We start from the raw sequence: 20,306 nt of genomic DNA on the forward strand, positions 1-20,306 counted from the left end.
GCATGAACTAGACCAAAGGGTGTGTTTCTACGCTGTACAACTCTATGAATCTATGACTCAGAATGGGTGTAAATGACAGAAATTCAAGACTTACAGCAGACATAAAATTTGGAAGCTAGTGAACAGTGTAAGGCCAGAAATCGACCACAAGAGGATATGGGAAGGCTGGTGGAATGGATAGACACCTGCGTGATGAAACTGTGAAGGGAATATAAACTACTGAGTAAAGTTCTAAAGGGATGTGGTAATAGATCAACCTGGGAGTATCTGCATAGATATTGTTGTTAATTGGGAGGTTTGAGAAAGAAATACAAATAATCTATAGGATACTTGACTTTATGAATACTGGAAAAAGGATAAAAAAGGAATTATGATGCAATTCATATTATGTTAGATTGGCCACATCTGAATGTGGCCTTTTGGAAGAATGTAACATCTCAGTGAAAATACAGAAATTAAGTGGTAGAATGGTTCCTGGAATGAGGGACTATGATTATGTGGATGGATTGTAGTAATTGGAATTGTTCACCTTGAGAGAAGGTTGAGAGGACATTTGAGAAATTTATTCAACATCATGAGGACTCTAGATGGAATAGATTTATAGAAACTTTTCCCATTGGTGGGAGGATTGAGAACCAGAGGGCATTGATTTAAAATGATTGTTAAATGAACTGATAGTGACAGCTGGATGTCATTTACAGAGAGTCAGAATGGGTAAATGGCTCCTCTTGCACTTAAACCATTCTGTGATTTTAGTTAAATCCAAATTCGCCAATGATAGCATGGTGTGTCACTGTAAGCAGTATAGACCGAAGTAGGAAATTACGAAGAGTTATCAATAGACTAAAACAATTGAAAGAATTGAATGGATTTCAATGTAGGTAAGGATAGAAGAGTACTTTCTAAATGACTTGTTGCCTTTAAAGTTTAGACTTGGCGTCCTAGTTCATCTCTGAATGATGAGATAATTGTATTAACTTACACACGCATTGGATGTGCTCAGGCGGCCTGGTGATGTTGATCTTCTCAAACTGTTGTGGTTGGTCATTACCTGATGTAGTTTGCTGAATCTGGTTAGTGACCAACATGGAGGAGATTGGACTTCATATACATTTTATCTCAATGCCTTCTTGTGGAATATAGCTTGCATAGGCTATAAAACGCTTGTCATCCTCTTCGTGGGTGATATAAGCTACAGTTTACATGAGATTAAGATATTCCATTGAATCTCTGGCTACGGTAGTTGTTCCAGAGTCAAGCATTTGCTGTCACTACTGGTAACCTACAGTTGCTTCAAACTTGCACCTTTCTCCTACGAAAGTGACAACGACATAACCTTCAGGTTTCTTAAATTGTTTTTCCTGAAGGATTTGATGGATATACAAGTAATCCCTACTCCCTAAGCCTCTCTGCTAGCTTCAGCAAAATCAAAGCCTGTACTTTTCCAATAGGTAGATGTCAATCAATTGATGGATTGTGTCACCTGGCTGTTGTCAGTATGACATGATCTCAAGCCTGCATTCCCGACATTAACTCAAACTATAAATTGATCTGCTAAAATTGTAAAAATTTTGCCAGGATGTTTGCTGTCATTGTCAAAAATGCTTGCAGATTTCATTCTTGTTAACACTTCAATGCCCAAAATGAGAAGACATTTAACAGCTTCTTTGACAGTTACTTGCAGATCCATGAGGAAAATATTTTTACTTTAAACAGCTGAAGTTTTGGCAGAATGTCAATTCATGGTTAGATATTTGCTTGACAGCAATTTTGTGCTTTAAAATGTCAGAGTAGGATTCTGTATAGTAGTGCACTGCTTTTTGTGATTTTTTTCATTGGCTTCTCTCTTCTTTTCTGTTATTGCAGCTTTAAGAGTTGCTGCTCCTTTAAAAGTTGCTGCGTACTTGTGCCTTTAGATGGAAAATTTTCTGAAGAAGTGTCTCGACCCGAAACGTCAGCTTTCCTGCTCCTCTGTTGCTGCTTGGCCTGCTGTGTTCATCCAGCTTAACACTGTTTTACCTCCATCACTGTGTTTTGTTTTTAAATCAGTGTTGTCTAGGGCCTCTCCTGAGCTTTCTTTTGATTTGAAAGACGAATGATTAAGTCATTAGGTCATGATCGACCCATTTTCTTCAAATTTTCAGATCCATGTGTTGTCTGCTCTCTTACAGAGAGCCACACATTCTAATGTGCTTCTTCCATTGTTCTTTCCAGTCTGTACTAATCCCACCCAGGTAATTATACCCAGTGACCTGTAGTTCTGTGACTTCACAGAAAGATTGCTTCAGTCATCTTGTTCTTACACAAGATAAAACCTAACCCGGTAACACATTGAACCATCGATAGATTTACCTTGACTCCTAGGTCCAAAGTTCCATGATGACAGAAATTCTGTGTTGCAAAAGTCCTCTCCAGAACACAACATTTCCCATTTCCTTAGGAGCTGAGACCGGGCTATGTACCTGTGCAATTAATGGAGATATGCAACCATTTAAGTGCCTGCACTGAAATGGAATTTTGAAAACCTTGTAGTGTGGAAACTGTTAAGAACAGGTCTTTACTTACAGGATAACAAAGTGTGGAGCTGGATGAACACAGCAGGCCAAGCAGCATCTCAGGAGCACAAAAGCTGATGTTTCGGGCCTAGACCCTTTTGGATTCTCCAGCATCTGAGGTTCCCATTATCACTCTTTACTTACAGGATTCATTTTGATAGCAAGGGTATACCATTGGAGAGCTAAGGAACCCCTGTGGATATAGACCTGGGATAAATTTGGAGTATTCAAGTACTGTTTAAGTAAAATTCAAATAGAAAATTGAAAAAAAAAGTTTGCTATTCTTACTGATGCTGCCACACCTGCTGAGTTTTTCTAGCAATTTCTGTTTGCTATTCCTATTCGTTACTTTTATCTGTATATGCAAATCCTCCTTGATTTACATTACAGAATGAGGAGATGTGTCGTTAAATCTCATTAATGTAACAATCCCTAACTGAGCCTTTGAACTCTAACCATATCAGCTCTGCCTGAACCTCTTATCTGTAAACCAACTCTTTACAGAGCATATGTTCTCATTTTCAGCAAGTTTGCCATTTCTTTCTCACCCACTCCATCCCTCCAAAAACTATGAGCTGGCATGTTTATTTCCCCAGAGATAATGGGAACTGCAGATGCTGGAGAATCCACGATAACAAAGTGTGTAGCTGGATGAACACAGCAGGCCAAGCAGCATCTCAGGAGCACAAAAACTGACGTTTTGAGAAGGGTCTAGGCCCGAAACGTCAGCTTTTGTGCTCCTGAGATGCTGCTTGGCCTGCTGTGTTCATCCAGCTACACACTTTGTTATCTTACATTTATTTCCCCACATTTCTTAGGTTCGCCAATATATTTCAATGAAATCTATATTCTAGTGTCCGACTTCTATACCCCTTCAGTTTATTTTCAACATTGAGAATTTTGGTAGACATACTTTTCATTTATAATTTTTTTTCTTATTTATTTTGTCCAATATATTACCTTCCTTTATCTGTCTTTTCCAGCTTGAAACTGATTTATTTAGTTTCCTCTCTTACTCTTTTATATCCTCACTAAGGTTTGAGTGTCTATAAGGGGATTGCTGGGGTAGAAAAGACTAATCTTTTTCTTTCTGATATTTGTAAAAAGAACTTCTTCTGAACATTATCACAATGTGCTATAGTGCATATTCTACTTTCTTTCTTTTTGTGTAATAAACCTTTATGTTCTTTTGATAAAAGTACATTAGCAGCCTCTTGTGAATATGTTCAGAGACTGACCTCCATGATAACCAAAAAGAAAAAAGGAAACTTATGATCCACAAACAGACTAGACTTGCCCAGAATTGCTATCCAGAGATCATAATGCTTGGAATCTTGTTCCTGATATCCTAAACACCAACCATCACCCCAACCTTAATAAAACAGAATAACGCAATCCAAAAGCGCAGGCCCTTCAGTCCACTGAGCACATGCACTGTTCACGTCATGTTCATGTGTCTATCAAGATATACTTTAAATGTTGCTAAAATGCCTGCTTCCACCACCTCCACTGGCAGTGCATTCCAGGCACCCACACTTCCCCCCTAAATTTTTCCTGTCACCCTGAACCTGAGCCCTCTTGTCATTGAACTTTCACCCTGGGAAAAAGACTCTGACTATCCATCTCAATTTTGTACACATCTATCAGGCCATCCCTCAGTTTCCATCTTTCCAATGAAAACAACACGAATCTATCCAACCTCTCCACATAACTAAAACCCTCCAAACCAGGCAAAATCCTGGACACCTTCCACAACCTCTCTCCCACCTGTCATGGTATGAGAGTAAGGTGTAAAATCAAGCCCTCCTAACAACATCCTTATTTTTTACTTCATGTAGATATTTAACTGCCTTTAGATGGTGCTATTCTCTGCATTATTATTATCTGAACCTACACTGGTGATGCACTGAAGATGCAATGAATGTGAATAATGAATAGTTTGAAAGTTTCCTTTTTGTTTCCCTAGTTTAGTTTCTCTCAGTCACCCCAGTCTGCTTGTCAGTTACTTGGGTCAAATACAGGAGACATTACTTTTTGTTACAATTCTGTTTAATCCAAACCATTGTAATGTAAAGTTATATAGAAAGTGAACTGCAAAATCCAGTTAAACGTTTTGTTTACAATAAGATCCAATTCACTAATGTGCAACAAAAAAGAGGAATTGCCCAAGACAAAACAGTGAGAGATCCTATTGTATTCTTCATTATATTGAACTGCTTTGGTTTTTGTCCCTTAGCTAATTTCATATTCAATAAATCGCAGACTTCAAAATATGCTAATTTATCTAATCTGTTGTCCTGTTTCCAGTATCTTTTAAAAAGTCATAAAAGAAACATCAACTGACCACCTTCATCATTATATCAAAGAACTCCATGAAGTTAGTCAAACAACATGCTTTTAATAAATCCTTGCCAACTTTCATTTATAAACCATTATTTTGTTCCAGATTATTATCTCTAGAAGTTTCCCCAATATGGTCTTTGGGCTAACTGGCACGGAGTTACTCAGTTTGTTTCTCTGTCCATTTTTGAAGAGGAATGTAATATTTGCAAGACTCCAGTGCATTCTACCATGAGGAGAACCCTAAAGTAGGGAAGGTAGGCGGAGGGGCTGATGTATCCATTGTTATGAGCTTAGGGCTTGGATCAGTACCTGGAGGTATGATGTTATTGCTATTACTGAGACTTGGTTGAGGGAAGGGCATGACTGGCAACTAGTTGTCCCAGGATATCGATGCTTCAGGCGGGATAGAGAGGGAGGTAAAAGGGGTGGAGGAGTTGCAGTAATGGTCAAAGACGATATCACAGCCGCACTGAAGGAGGGCCCCATGGAGGACTCAAGCAGTGAGGCAATATGGGTAGAACTCGGAAATGGGAAGGATGCAGTAATAATGTTGGGGCTGTACTACAGGCCTCCCAACAGCGAGCGTGAGATAGAGGTACAAATATGTAAACAAATAATGGAAAGGTGTAGGAGAAACAGGATGGTGGTGATGGGAGATTTTAATTTTCCCAACATTGACTGGGATTCACTCAGTGTTAGGGGTCAAGACAGAGCAGAATTTGTAAGGTGTGTCCAGGAGGGTTTTCTAGAGCAATATGTATGTAGTCCAACTTGGGAAAGGGCCATACTGGACCTGGTGCTGGGGAATGAACCCCGGCCAGGTGGTTGATATTACAGTAGGGGACTAGTTGGAAATAGCGACCACAATTCTGTAAGTTTTACAATACTCATTGACAAGGATAGGAGTGGTCCTAAAGGAAGAGTACTAAACTGGGGGAAGGCCGACTATACCAAGATTCTGAGGAATGTAGATTGGGAGAAACTGTTTGAAGGTACATCCACATTTGATATGTGGGAGGCTTTTAAGGAGAGGTTGATTAGCGTGCAGGAGAGACATGTTCCTGTGAAAATGAGGAATAGAAAAGGCAAGATTAGGGAGCCATGGATGTCAGGTGAAATTGTGAGACTAGCCAAGAGTAAAAAGGAAGCATACATGAGGTCTAAGTGACTGAAGACAGATGAAGCTTTGTAAGAATATCTGGAATGTAGAGCGAATCTGAAAAAAGGGATTAAGAGGGCTAAGAGAGGACATGAGATATTGCTGGCAAACATGGTTAAGGAAAATCCCAAAGCCTTTTATTCATATATAAAGAGCAAGAGGGTAACTAGAGAAAGGATTGGCCCACTTGAGGACAAAGAAGGAAAGTTATGCGGTGTGTCAGAGAAAATGGGTGACATTCTTAACGAGTACTTTGCATCGGTTATTCACCAAGGAGAGGGACATGACGGATGTTGAGGTTAGGGATAGATGTTTGCTTAGTCTAGGTCAAGTTGACATAAGGAAGGAGGAAATGTTAGGTATCCTAAAAGTCATTAAGGTGGACAAGTCTCCAGGTCCGGATGGGTTCTATCCCAGGTTACTGAGGGAAGCGAGAGAGGAAATAGCCGGGGCCCTAACAGATATCTTTGCAGTGTCCTTAGACACGGGTGAGGTCCCGGAGGATTGGAGACTTGCTAATGTTGTCCCCTTGTTTAAAAAGGGCAGCAAGGATAATCCAGGTAATTATCAACCGGTGAGCCTGACGTCAGTGGTAGGGAAGCTACTGGAGAAGATACTGAGGGATAGGATCTATTCCCATTTGGAAGAAAATGGGCTTATCAGTGATAGACAACATGGTTTTGTACAGGGAAGGTCATGTCTTACCAACTTAATAGAATTCTTTGAGGACGTGACAAAGTTGATTGATGAGGGAAAGGCTGTAGATGTCATATACATGGACTTCAGTAAGGCATTTGATAAGGTTCCCCATGGCAGGCTGATGGAGAAAGTGAAGTCACATGGGGTCCAGGGTGTGCTAGCTAGATGGATAAAAAAAACTGGCTGGGCAACAGGAGACAGTGGATAGTAGTAGAAGGGAGTTTCTCAAATTGGAGATCTGTAACCAGTGGTGTTCCACAGGGATCTGTGCTGGGACCACTGTTGTTTATGATATATGTAAATGATCTGGAGGAAGGTAGTCTGATCAGCAAGTTTGCTGATGACACTAAGATTGGTGGAGTAGCTGATAGTGAAGGGGACTGTCAGAAATTACAGCAGAATATAGATAGACTGGAGAGTTGGGCAGATAACTGGCAGATGGAGTTCAATCCGGTCAAATGCGAGCTGATGCATTTTGGAAGATCAAATTCAAGGGCGAACTATACAGTAAATGGAAAAGACCTAGGGAAAATTGATGAACATGAGAGATCTGAGTGTTCAGGTCCATTGTTTCCTGAAGGTGACAACGCAGGTCAATAGGGTGGTCAAGAAGGCATATGGCATGCTTTCTTTCATTGGGCGGGGTATTGAGTACAAGAGTTGGCACGTCATGTTGCAGTTGTATAGGACTTTGGTTCAGCCACATTTGGAGTACTGTGTACAGTTCTGGTCGCCACATTACCAAAAGGATTTGGATGCTTTGGAGAGGGTGCAGAGGAGGTTCACCAGGATGTTGCCTGGTATGGAGGGTGCCAGCTATGAAGAGAGGTTGAATAGATTAGGATTATTTTCATTAGAAAAACAGAGATTGAGGGGGGACCTGATTGAGGTCTACAAAATCTTGAGGGGTATATACAGGGTGGATAGCAAAAAGCTTTTTCCCAGAGTGGGGGACTCAATTACTAGGGGTCATGAGTTCAAAATGAGAGGAGGAAAGTTTAAGGGAGATATGCGTGGGAAGTTCTTTACACAGAGGGTGGTGGGCACCTGGAACGCGTTGCTAGCGGAGGTGGTAGACGCAGACACGTTAGCGTCTTTTAAGATATATTTGGACAGGGACATGGATGGGCAGGGAGCAAATGGACACAGACCGTTAGAGAATAAATGACAGGTTAGACGGAGGATCTTGATCAGCGCAGGCTTGGAGGGCTGAAGGGCCTGTTCCTGTGCTGTTGGTTTCTTTGTTTCTTTGTTTATCCCACCATGTTCCAGCCTTACTAGTGGCAGGATGATGGCAGGTGACTCTTCCATCCTGAGCCCAACTGAATGATTTGAATAATCAATCAATGGCCTTTTACCATCTCCAGTAGTACTTATCGAGCAATGAGGAGATCATCTGTCTTAGGGGGAGACCACTAGCTAATCCTTGGCCAACACCTAGTGAAGGGCTAGTGCGGACTGTTCTGCTCGGGCACCCTTTAGTTCATAGATATTTATGAAGACCTTCCTCATCCAGATATTTCCCAAATTCAGACTGTTTAAAGCCCCCAAAGGGAGCTACAATATTAGCTTTTATATATGTTTTGATTAATACAGTTCCAGCATTGAATCCATTGCTCACATACATCAACTTACCATTTCATGTTTGAAAATCCTTGACTCTAAACCAAGCTTAGTATTATTTACCCAATGCAATACTCCATCAACATCTCCATCTCAACTTAGAAATGACCATCACTGGTCTAAAAGATTCCTCTTAGACAATGAACATGTCATCCTCTGCATCAGTGAACAGTATCAGTTCCATAAAGAAGTCAGGTTGCAAAACAGATATTCCCCATGAGCCAGCATTGCTTCTTCCTTCACCCCTGTTTCAGCTCCTTGATGAGCTTTATGATTTTATGGTCCATGGTCTGTTGCTTTGTCTAAAGGAATGCATTGCTGAGAGTATAGTGGAGGCAAAATAGAAAAAAAAGTTTCAAAAGCAAATTGGGTTATTCTCTGATAAGAGAAAAACTAGCAGAATGATGTGAAAAAGGACAGGGAAAGGATTTGGTTGCCTGCTGACAACTGGCATTGAAGATGGCTCAATTGCCTCAATCTGGCCTGAAACCATTCTATGACAATTTGATGGTCCCATCACCAATTGGATTTTTCTCTCTCTCTCTCTCAGATCAAGGTGACACATGACTAGTAGCAGGGAGAAGCAGTGGAACACCTTCATAAACAACTGACTCACTGTTGTCCATGTCATTCATGGGTTGGGAAAACCCAGTCCATAATATTTAAATTTTCTCTTGAAGCCAAATTGGAACCAAGGAGAGTGGGATGAGGATGGCTAATACTAAATGAGGACTATGCCAATTTGCAAGAGGATATTAAAGTCGTAAAATGGGCAATTAGCAAGTGAAGTTCAACGCAGATAAAAGGAGGGTAGTGCATATTTTGGTAGGACAAGTAGGGACGTCAGTTAACACTTGAGAGTTCCAAATTGAGGTGGCTTAGAAAACAAAGCAATTTTAAAGATCAAATACACCAATCACTAGTTGCATCTCAGATTATCAAGGTCATGAACAAAAAACAAACCAAGCACTAGCTATTCTTTAAAGGGTTAAAGTTGAAAAATAATGGAAGTTATACTAAACCGGCATTGAACCTTAGATAGACTGCGCCTATGTTTGAAATCCCTGTAATGATTATTTTGTTCCTTTCATTAAAAAGTCTAATAAATTTCATGTGCAATGTTTATTAAAGCTTTCTGCTGCTATTTTCCAGGCTCAAAACACATTTCACTCACACACATTCTGTTTTTCAGGATGTGATTATTAGCAAACTGCCAATTATGTCCTCAGTCACCAAGGTAAATAGATAACGCTGGGATTCAGGCTAATAAATGCAGCATAGAATCCAGGAGAAAAGATTTCAGGCATAGACTAGTTAAAACATGGAACCACAACATGGAGTAGTTGTGGTAAATAGCATAGATGTATTCAAGGGGTAACTAGGCAAGAACATGAGAGAAAAGGAGGTTACGTTGACTGTGGGAAATGAAGTAAATGAGATATACATAGAGGAATAAACACAGCATGGATCTGTTGGATCAAATAAAAACTGAAAGAATTGCAGATGCTGTAAATCAGGTACAAAAACAAAGTTGCTGGAAAAGCTTAGCAGGTCTAGCAGCATCTGTGATGGCAAAAAAACAGTTAACATTTCAGGTCCGGTGACCAGTTCTGAGGAAGGGTCATCAGACCTGAAATGTAACTGTTTTTTTCCTTCACAGATACAGTCAGACCTGCTGAGCTGTTGGATCAAACAGCCTGTTTTGTAGACAGAAACCTCCTTGTTCCTGAATGACAGGGTAGGCAAAAAAAGCTAGACCAAGTCACATGAGGTATCAAGCAAAGCCTTTCTCAATGCCAACGGCAATAAATTGATTTGCCATCAAGCCCAGTACACCAAGGTGAGATTCTTGTTAGTGAGTAGTGATAATCCTATTAATGGAAATTATCCTCATTATCACCCACTTTATTTCTTAATCTTTTCTCATTAATAAGTACTCTACAGTACTACTCTGCCTCTTATCAGATAGAAATTGGACACCATGAATCCCCAATATGAAAATCAGCACAGGTACCTGGTGGTTTAGTTTACTGCTGACTCCTCTAGACCTGCATGATTTTTGAAAGTGAGGAAGGGAGTGGTGGGTGGTGAGGAAGAGGTTAAAAAATACTTTCTCTTCAGCTGAAAGAAAGGAGCAGTTTCACTACCATGTTGGAGGAACAGAAATCACATGTGATTAAGAACAGGACATGCAGTCCTTTATTCTTTCAAGACTTTTTTAAATTAAATACTGTCATCCTTAATCTACAAAGCTAAAAACTGATACAAGTTTTAAACTTGAAGTTTTCTTTAAGCAAAAAAAAGTGTCAATGACATTTTAACCACATGGTACAGTCCAATGGTACATGGCCACACTCCAAGGACTATAGCATCCAACATATGCCAGCCTTTCCATATTGTGATGGCACATCTCAGATTAACTGTATGGTTCTCCACTCGAATGCTGGAGCAATGGCACCTGGCATCAGAATACCACTGCAAGGATATTTTGCATATGGGGCAGGCACTCAGTTCATTGGTTGGGCCAGGCTGCATCCCAGCACTGCTCACTTGATCTCTTAGCATTCACTCATTTTGTACCTACCACGATGCTCGCAGCATATTGCTCCATGGCGGGGGGGGTGGAGTAAACGATAAGATAAAGCCTGAGGAGAGAGAAGAGCAGTTGGACAGCCAAGGAGGAGATAACAATTAGGCTGGGAGTGTGAGTAGTTGTTAATGGGGACTATTAGTGACTAATAGGTAGGTAACAGGTTGTGTGTGATGGCAGACTATGTGGCAAATAAGGCAATGTGGTTGAGTCTTAACTGCCCTCAGGCCAATTAGGAATGGGCAATAAATGAGACACCCATACACGATAAATTAATTTTCAAAAAGTCACTGCTATTCCTGTGGGAATGCCCCATGTCCCACTATAGGAAGGAATATGATCCCATAATTTGTACATTTTGAGAATGCTGTCTGCAATACAATTGATTTTTTCCTGAAGAAGGGTCTAGGCCCCAAACGTCAGCTTTCCTGCTCCTCTGATGCTGCTTGGCCTGCTGTGTTCATCCAGCTCTACATCTTGTTAACTTGGATACAAATCTGTTCTGTTACTTCTGCTCCCCAGTACATGTTTACTGGTTGATTCATCCATAGTAGGGGTTATTATTGTTGTGATGCAACAAAGCTGCAGAAAAATGTAGGAGGAATAGAATGCGTAGTTATACGTACAAGAGAGTGTCGGCCAAGCCATCCATGTGCCATGACAATCACGGTCTGTGGCTGCTGTGCCACTGCCTTGAGGTAAACAGCAATTCTGGTTTGCCAATGCTTGACCAAATGCACTGCTGCAGTTCCAAGAAGGCTCTGGTGGCAGGAATGCTGGATAACCTGGGATATCCTGGTATTGGTGAATACTTCAAGCTGGGTTGAGTGGGAGAATTAGGATAGCATCAGATGAGGAGGCATGAGAGGGATGTCGCGGGCAGTTAATATGGCGATGATAGTGCAAGTAAGCATGCCCAGCATTGCAGAGAGAAACCCTCTGTGAAACTTGGCACTTAGCCAAAATATGGGCAGATTCAGTCTATGCTCTAGGTACCCAAGTGGAACATTCAATTAAGTTATACAATTTTATTCTGAAAGTAAAAAGAAGACTAGACCTTCCTTCATGGGTCAGTCTAAAACTGAGTGTGATAGTTCCAAGAAACAGTATAAATTAATCAAGCATCGAGGCTTGTTAAAATTATAATCATTGAAATTATCTAATCAATCAGCCTTTCTGGACAATAAATACCAATCATTACATGTAAATACCATCTGGGCCTGAATTCTTGAATAGAGATCAAATACTACAGAAATCTTAAAGAAATGGAGTGAGTGCTAGAGATACTCAGCAGGTCTGGCAGCATTTGTGAAGAGAAAAATAGAGTTTATGTTTCAAATCTGGTATGACTCTTATTGGAAATTGTTAGAAAATAGTATTTTTACACTATTGACCAAGGCAGAGGATGAGCAAGAGGGTAGATGGTAAAAAGGTTGTAAGAAAAACAAAGGGCAGACGTAACATAGATAACAAAGTGTGTAGCTGGATGAACACAGCAGGCCAAGCAGTATCTCAGGAGCACAAAAGCTGACGTTTTGGGAAGGGTCTAGGCCCGAAACGTCAGCTTTTGTGCTCCTGAAATGCTGCTTGGCCTGCTGTGTTCATCCAGCTACACACTTTGTTATCTTGGATTCTCCAGCATCTGCAGTTCCCATTATCCCATACATAACATAGGCAGTTTCAAAGTTATGGAATTCACTGTTAAGATCACAAGGATTTGGAGTATCTCAGCAGAAAATGAAGTGTTGTTCCTCCAGCTTGTGTTGTGTCTATTGGAACATTGCAGCAGGCCCAGGGCAGAAATGTTTGCATTAAAGAAGGGTGATTTACTGTAATGGCAAGTAATTTGGAGGTCTGAACAGAGGTGTTCCTCCAAAATGATTACCCGGTTTGTCCTCACGATTGAAAAGCAGACAGCAATGTGAACAGCAAATGCAGTAGAGATAACAAAGTGGGGAGCTGGATGAACACAGAAGGCCAAGCAGCATCTTAGGAGCACAAAAGCTGATGTTTCGGGCCTAGACCCTTCATCAGAAAAGGCAAATGCAGTAGACTAGGTTGGAAGGAGTATGGAAGGAGTTGCTTCACCTGGAAGTGTTAGTGGCCTTATCAATGAGGGGAAAGGAGGTTACTCGGCAAGTGTTGCTCTTCTGTGTTTACAAAAGTAAGAAGCTACAAGGGAGTGGGGAAGCAGTAGGAAAATGCAAGAGCAGACCAAAGTGTCACAGAGGAAACAGTCCCTGTGGAATGCTGTTTGTGGACGGGAGGGAAGATATGTTTGGTGGCATCCTGCTGAGCTGGTAGAAACGGTAGAGAATGATCTTTTACATATGGCAACTCATGGGTGGAAATTAAGGATGAGGGGAACACTAAAATTGTTCAGGGAAGGAGGGGGTGGGGTGAGGGCAGAAGTATAGGAGATGTGTCAGACATAGCTGACAGCCTGTCAACTACAATGGGGGTGGCAGGATTCCTCAGAGAAATGAAAAGGGAGATTATTTCAGAGGCAGCCTGGCAGAACATGACATTGTCAAGGCAGGTGCAACAGAAATAGGAAAAACGAGGATCATGGAATGGAATCCTTGCAGAAAAAAGGTGTGAGAAAGTACAGTCAAGGTAATTTTGGCAGTTAGTCGGTTGCAATGGATATTAGCGGACAGCATTTCCTCAGAAATAGAGACAGTGAAGTCAAGTTAGGGAAGGCAAAAGTAAGAGGTGGACCAGGGGAAGGTGAGAAAAAGATGGAAATTGGAAGCAAAATGGACAATTCTTTCCAATTCTGGATGAGAGCAAGAAGAAGTACTTAAGACATCATCGATATATCAGAGAAAGTGTTATGAGTGGGGACCTAAGCCAGATTTGTTGTTGGAGTCTTGAACATTTTTTCTTGTGGAGCAACTGTTTAAAGCCCCAATAACCCATGGTGGAGAGAAAAGTTTTCTCTCCCGCCAAACAGACCTTAAACAGTTATTGTAGGACAGTCAAGGTGCGCAAAAACTTGCTTAAACTCTTCCTCAGTGCTCATCAAACCTTTTAAATTGCCTCCCACCTGTTATAGTGCTGGGAATTTAGCCCTATTACCACACCCTTCTTCACAGGCTCCCCTTTCATGCTGAAGTCCTGTCAGGACAACATTCTCAATCTTTGGAGGGTCATTAGGTTGGGGTTAGAATGGCAAAACATCCCCACTCTACTTTGCCAGTGTCTCACAAGAAAGAGGAAAATCAGTTTGCATTGTGTTGAAATTATGTTGGTTATCCAATTAACCAATAATAACCTTAACTGACTAAAGTTGCCAGGGCCAATTTTAACCTTGGACAGGTTGTACAGGTTACCTGTAGTCAGTGACACACAGGAAGTAATGAAGGAAATGAGACCTGGGAAATTTTTACAATTGGACCCTATTTAAAAGTTTCAAATTTGCTTCCTTACTAGAACCATCATGAGCAAATGAATAAAAATTACAAAGTTGTGAAACAAATGGTTTCTGTCTCCATAGGTGTTGGCACAACTGCTAAGTATTTCCAAAACCATCAATTTTTGTTCTAGATTCCAATCCTTTGTTTTAGGAGGCAAAAGGGTATATTTTTCAATTCTTGACATTGGTAAGATACCTCACAGGAATAAAGAGCAGTAAAAAGTATGAGTGATGCCCACAGTTATTCTTTTATTGAAACTAGTGGACTGAAATTTGTGAGCAAATGTCTGTAATTTTCTAAAGAATGTTTATGTCATAAATTGATTCAGAAAATGTCATGCAGTAGGTTTCCTTTAAGAACCCCAATTGAACATGTCATGTCGCGTTTGGCTGTTGGGGTCCCAATTTATGAACATCTGACATACAAATGCTCATACTTACGGAAGCGATCCTATAAAGGAGTATAATTTTGCTAATCTGATATACTAACGTTTCCTCACGCTTACAAACAGCTATCTTGTATTGTCTTGCACCGTGTTCCGACTTATGCACAAAGCAACTTGGAAATGGACTCAAGAACAGAACCTGTTCACAACCTAGGTACTGTAATATGTTTGGGTTATGTCAGTGCAGCAACTAACTTTGATAAATCTCTTACTTCCACAATTTTAAAACTTTTAACACCACGCCGGCAGCATAGACTCCCAAACAGTCTAAGACATCTTTGCTACAATATAGGCAATAGTTTAATGATGTTAATGCTGGTCTATTCATCCAATAACCTAGGTAATACTTTGGGGACTTGGCTTCCAATCCTACCATAGCAAACGGTGGAATTTGAATTCTATAAAAACTTGAAATTGAGAGTCTAATGATGATTATGAATCCATTGTTGATTGTCAGGGAAAACCCATCTGGTTCACTAATGTCCCTTAGGAAAGGAAATTGCCATCCTCACCTGGTCTGACCTACGTGTGTTCATAACTTTGTGTTCTCATTCACTATTTTTGACTATTCACTCTACCCACAAAACCACATCACATCAAATCTTTGCAGTGTTACTGGGACATTTTTTCTTTTTTATGAATACATACACTTTTTTCCCTTCAGAACTTGCCTCTCAAAGCCAACATTCCTACTGCCTTGCTCAATCTCAGCATTTTTTTTCCAATGCTATTTGCCAATATACCATTATAACTTCAACTTCCAGTCTTCATTTTCACTTGGAGTGTACTTTTAATTTACATATATTTTTATCAGTTTGTAAAAATAAACTACAGAAAGGAAGTGAGCTGGAGGTGTCCAGAATATATGTAACTAAATCCATTCCACAATAGTTATATTTTAAAGCTTGTTTTCTAAATTATAATACCGGGGATGTAATTAAATAAAACATTCCTCGAATTCATAAGTCCATGCATTTTGGTTTATATCAGAATGACATTGAGTTGTCTTTTTGTTTGTGCACACATTCCTGATTTTCTTAGTATAGTGCCTTTCTTTAAAAATATACTTTTATCACTTGCCCACAGGAGACTCGATTGAAAGAATTATACTGGTGTGAAAGGTGCCATGGGAAGATCCAATAGATCGTTTATTGTCAGTTCCCCTGCTTCAGCATGAAGCTACCACCAATCACACCTTCCTAACAGTTTGAAGAGGCCATTTCCACCACAATGGTCTTGTCCACTCCCCGGTTACTCTAATACCTTATCCCAATCCTACAACACATTCCTGTGGAAATATAGAAGATGTAAGACTTTTCTTTTCTATCTCTCCTCTCCTCACCATCCAAAGCCCCTGTAAGTGCCTCCAATGCCTTTCTCACATCGGCTGGTCCAACTGTAGCCTCAACTAAACATCTTGTAATTAAAGTTGTAAATCCAGAGCCATTACTTCATGAGGCAATTGCACAGAGCCTGTAATTTTATCAAATCCTGCTATCCATCTTAAAGCTGTCTACATTAATGCTACCTTACCTGCTGATTCCTTTCAGAATATTATATGAGATTACCTCTCACCCTTCCAAATTTACCGAACCCACTATCATAGGAAACCATCTCGACCCAGGAACCAATTTACTGAACCTTTGCTGTACTGCCTCCAATACGCATATATTCTTCCTTAAATGTTATGACCAAAGCTGTTGACACCTCAGGCTGTAATGGGTACTGGTCACATGTTGGGCATTGCCATCCAATATGTACCAAGCTGCAACAACCCACACAGCACTTCGTCCACTTACAGGACACTTCTGCACTTCAATATTGCACATAGGGATGCATTAGCAGTGAACTGTCTTGGAAATGTCATTCACGGTGATCCCCATTACATACAGAAACATACCAGCCTGGTCTTTTTGCTTTTTCTTGTCTAACTCTGAAACTGTTCTATACTTTGTAAATCATCTCTTGAAGTTCCTGGATAGAGCAGTTAATCAATTTTCTAGAAGGATTTTGGGAGAGGTAGATTAGCCTTCATGCCTTGCCTAAGCTCTGGAACTGCTCCTTCATCTGTGATTGTGTTTATCTTGTAGTTTGTTACTACTGATTGGTGCTTAATGCTCTCTGATCTCCAGATTGGTTTTTTTAGTCTTCTGCCCTGTCCACAGACTTCTCTGACATCCTGGTGGTTGTATATCGGTCTGAAATTAATGAGTAAGTGCCACAGACACAACCCAATGTGATGATGTCTTTCGGATATTTAGGAGACTAACTAAGGAATTTGAAGGAGTCCAACCTAAGACCTGTTCACAGTCTCTGTAATAACATATAACATATCCTTTTGCCTGCAAATAGTTGCAGAGATGCAATAAACTATCTCCCCTCACCCTAAAAGTATGTCCTCTAGTTTTGGACTCCCCTACTTTAGGAAGAAGACCTTGGCCATTCACCCTATCCATGCCCCTTATGATTTTATAAACCTCTATAAGCTCATGTCTCAGCCCCCAGTGCTTCAGGGAAAAAGTGCTGGAGGTGAGTGACCCTCCTTGGCTGGAGCTTCCAATGGTCTAAAGGTCCAAACAGGGTGGATGTGGAGGGCCCAGCTAACAGCACAGCCTCCTGAGAGTGCTTCCTCTTTGGCGTGGGTTCTTCAAGGCACTGCATTGTCTCCTTTTGAGGAGGGAACATTTGGACAGTTAAGGCTCACTGTCCATACTCTTGTCTTGCCTTTGGTTCAGAGCTCCAATAGTTTGTAGGTGGTGGCAAATCTCCAGCAGACCTGAAGCTACTGGGGCATTCTATCAATGGCAGGCAGCAGCCTGTCCACAGAAGCAGACAGATGGTTTGTAAGACTGGCTGCACTGCTCCAGAGTCTGGGACGAGATTAGGCAATGATTCGATGGATTGGCTGCAATGCTGCAGCATCTGAAAAATGACAGGCAGTGAATCAGTGTGCTGGCTTCTCGGCAATGAGGCCTATTATGTCCTCTGTGCCCGACTGCTGTTACTGCTCTTCTCTGAGGACAAAGGGTCATCCCCTGACAAGGGCTCAGCAGTTGCTGGGTCTCTGACAGTGCTCTGACTTGAAGTGGCCTGAGACATTCCTCCCTTGCCCACCCGTGTGTGAAGCCTCAGTCATGTGAAACCAGTGGGTCACTTCACAGAGCCTAGCAAGGTGGCATATTGCCGGGGCTCCAGGAGGCAGCAAAGACAATGGCCCCTCCAGTTCTTGTTCAAGGCGATCCAGGGAATTTGAGGAACTCTCCTCTGCGGGAAACAGACTGATCCATGGGTGGAGAGATGCACCTGTGAGATATAAAAGGGAGAAGGCATTGCCACCTTTGATTAGTAATGGCAGTGTTTGATGTCTGGTTACTGTGACGACGGTAGTGCAACGACAAGTGTTACTTACTCAGAAACTGGGGCAGTGATGGCTCCATATCCTTGAAGAAACAGGCCCGTCTTCTCATATATTCTTTCTTTGTTAGGGCTGGTGCATGGGGGAAAGAGGTGTCAAGGCGTTCTGAGGGGCAGAGAAGGCAGTATGGAGGCATGCGGAATTAATGGTGTGGGAGGTTGAGGAGTAATGAGAAGGTGTTGCATGCAATAGAGAGAGTGCTAGGGCATAAGCATTAGTGGGAGGGGAGTGCAGCAGCACAGACAAGTGTCAGGAATCAGAGACCAGAGTACTGAACAAAGCCTAACCTCCAAATCCATCTACGAGACACTGAAAACTGGCTGCACTCCAGAAAATGTCCTGTAGGCTTTAAAAGATGGATTGGTCCCAAATGATGCTGATCTTATGGAGAACATGCAGTAAGCATGAGTTCCTCAGTGAACAGCATGCAGTAAAATGGCATGGAAATCAGACATGATTCTCACCACGGGGGCTCAAGCAATAATTAACATGACAAGTTCGGTAGGATATGGCTTGAAAAACCACTTGCCCTTGTGGTAAGAATCACTCCAGCCAACTTGACTCAACTTGCAAAGCTTCAGCACAAAATATTTGTTCAATCTTTCTGTGAAATCTGCAGTCTGTATTATAATGTAAAATAAAGAACTGCAGATGCAGGAAATCTGAAACAGAGAAACAGAAATGGCTAGAGAAATTTGGCAAGTCTGGCAGCATCCGTGAGAAACAGAGTTAGTGCTTCAAGTCCAGACCCTTCTTCAGAAGTGCAATAAACATAAGAATGTGTCCTGTTTCTGCGTACAAAGGACCAGTACTTGTTGTTCCTGCCCTCCTTTTTGAATACTCGGAAAACCTTTTACAGCCTGTTCTTTTTATATTCTAGGCTGACTTATTCTCATATTTTATCTTTTGCCCGCTATCGGTGGTGGTGGTCATGACATAGCTGTGGTGCTATAGTCAGCCCTCATAGGATCATCAAACAAGCCTGAAGACGCAACATGAATTGCTGCAGGCTGAAAATATCATGGCACATACAGGAATTCCTTTTTCTTAGTGTCAGACATCCACCTAACACTGATGGACTAAAATGTCTTGTCATCAATAATCTGACAGAACTCAAAATGTTGCTTTGATGTTGCTTTGCATCTATAGGAAGCCAGGAGTGTGCACACTCAGTAATTAGTGTCATCAGTTGACATAATTGCCAGGTCAGTCTTCTCGCTGAGTTAAATGTAACGGCTACTGGCTACAACAAACAATCCGGCTGCAACCTCCTGCTGCTGAAATTACCATCCACCAACAACTGGACTCTTAGTTTGCCTAATGACAAGGTGAGAAACAGGTGCAAGAAATTAAACACATTAAATTCTTCAGGTCTTCTGGCCTCAATATGTTTTGCCTGAATGACCACATTACCAAGTTGCCCCCCCATAAAGGTTGGTGTCTAATAACCCTGTTCAGAAATTTGAGTGAAAATCATCTAATTCCTTCAATGTCAGTGTTTTTGACAACTTGTGAAAGACACCCCCTCATTCACAAATTAATAACTGGTGAACAAAGTGGTCCCTCCTGTACCCACTTGATCCCTACATTCATGACACCTTCCCACACATCACATTTCCCCACTCGAATGGCATGATAGGTGTGGGTGAGCAAAAGTCACACGAATAAATAAAGGGAAAATGCTGACTCTAATGCAGCTTTAAGTTGTTTTTATGTATGTTCACTGTTGCCTTTCTCATTGGATTGTTATACCTTCTGCTTTGCACAGTAACCATTGCAGTTAAATAGAAACCAGTGCAGGCGGGGCAGAGGAAGTTGCAGGAGAATCAGAATGAAAGCTGAGGTTGATCTGTGCCAGTTTGGATTTTGAGATTTGTGAGTTCAGTTTACAAATGTGAATAACGTTTTGTAGAATTTTCATACGAGCATTTTTACTTTAACTAAATAAACTGTGCCATGTCTGACAGCCCAAAGGTGAAAGCCATGAAATAGTACATTTAATTATGCTTTGCAGCACATCATTAAAAAACCAATAACTTTGATAACAGAACATACTCT

Source organism: Stegostoma tigrinum, chromosome 1, assembly GCF_030684315.1.
Source record: "Stegostoma tigrinum isolate sSteTig4 chromosome 1, sSteTig4.hap1, whole genome shotgun sequence".
NCBI classification, from domain to species: Eukaryota; Metazoa; Chordata; class Chondrichthyes; order Orectolobiformes; family Stegostomatidae; genus Stegostoma; species Stegostoma tigrinum.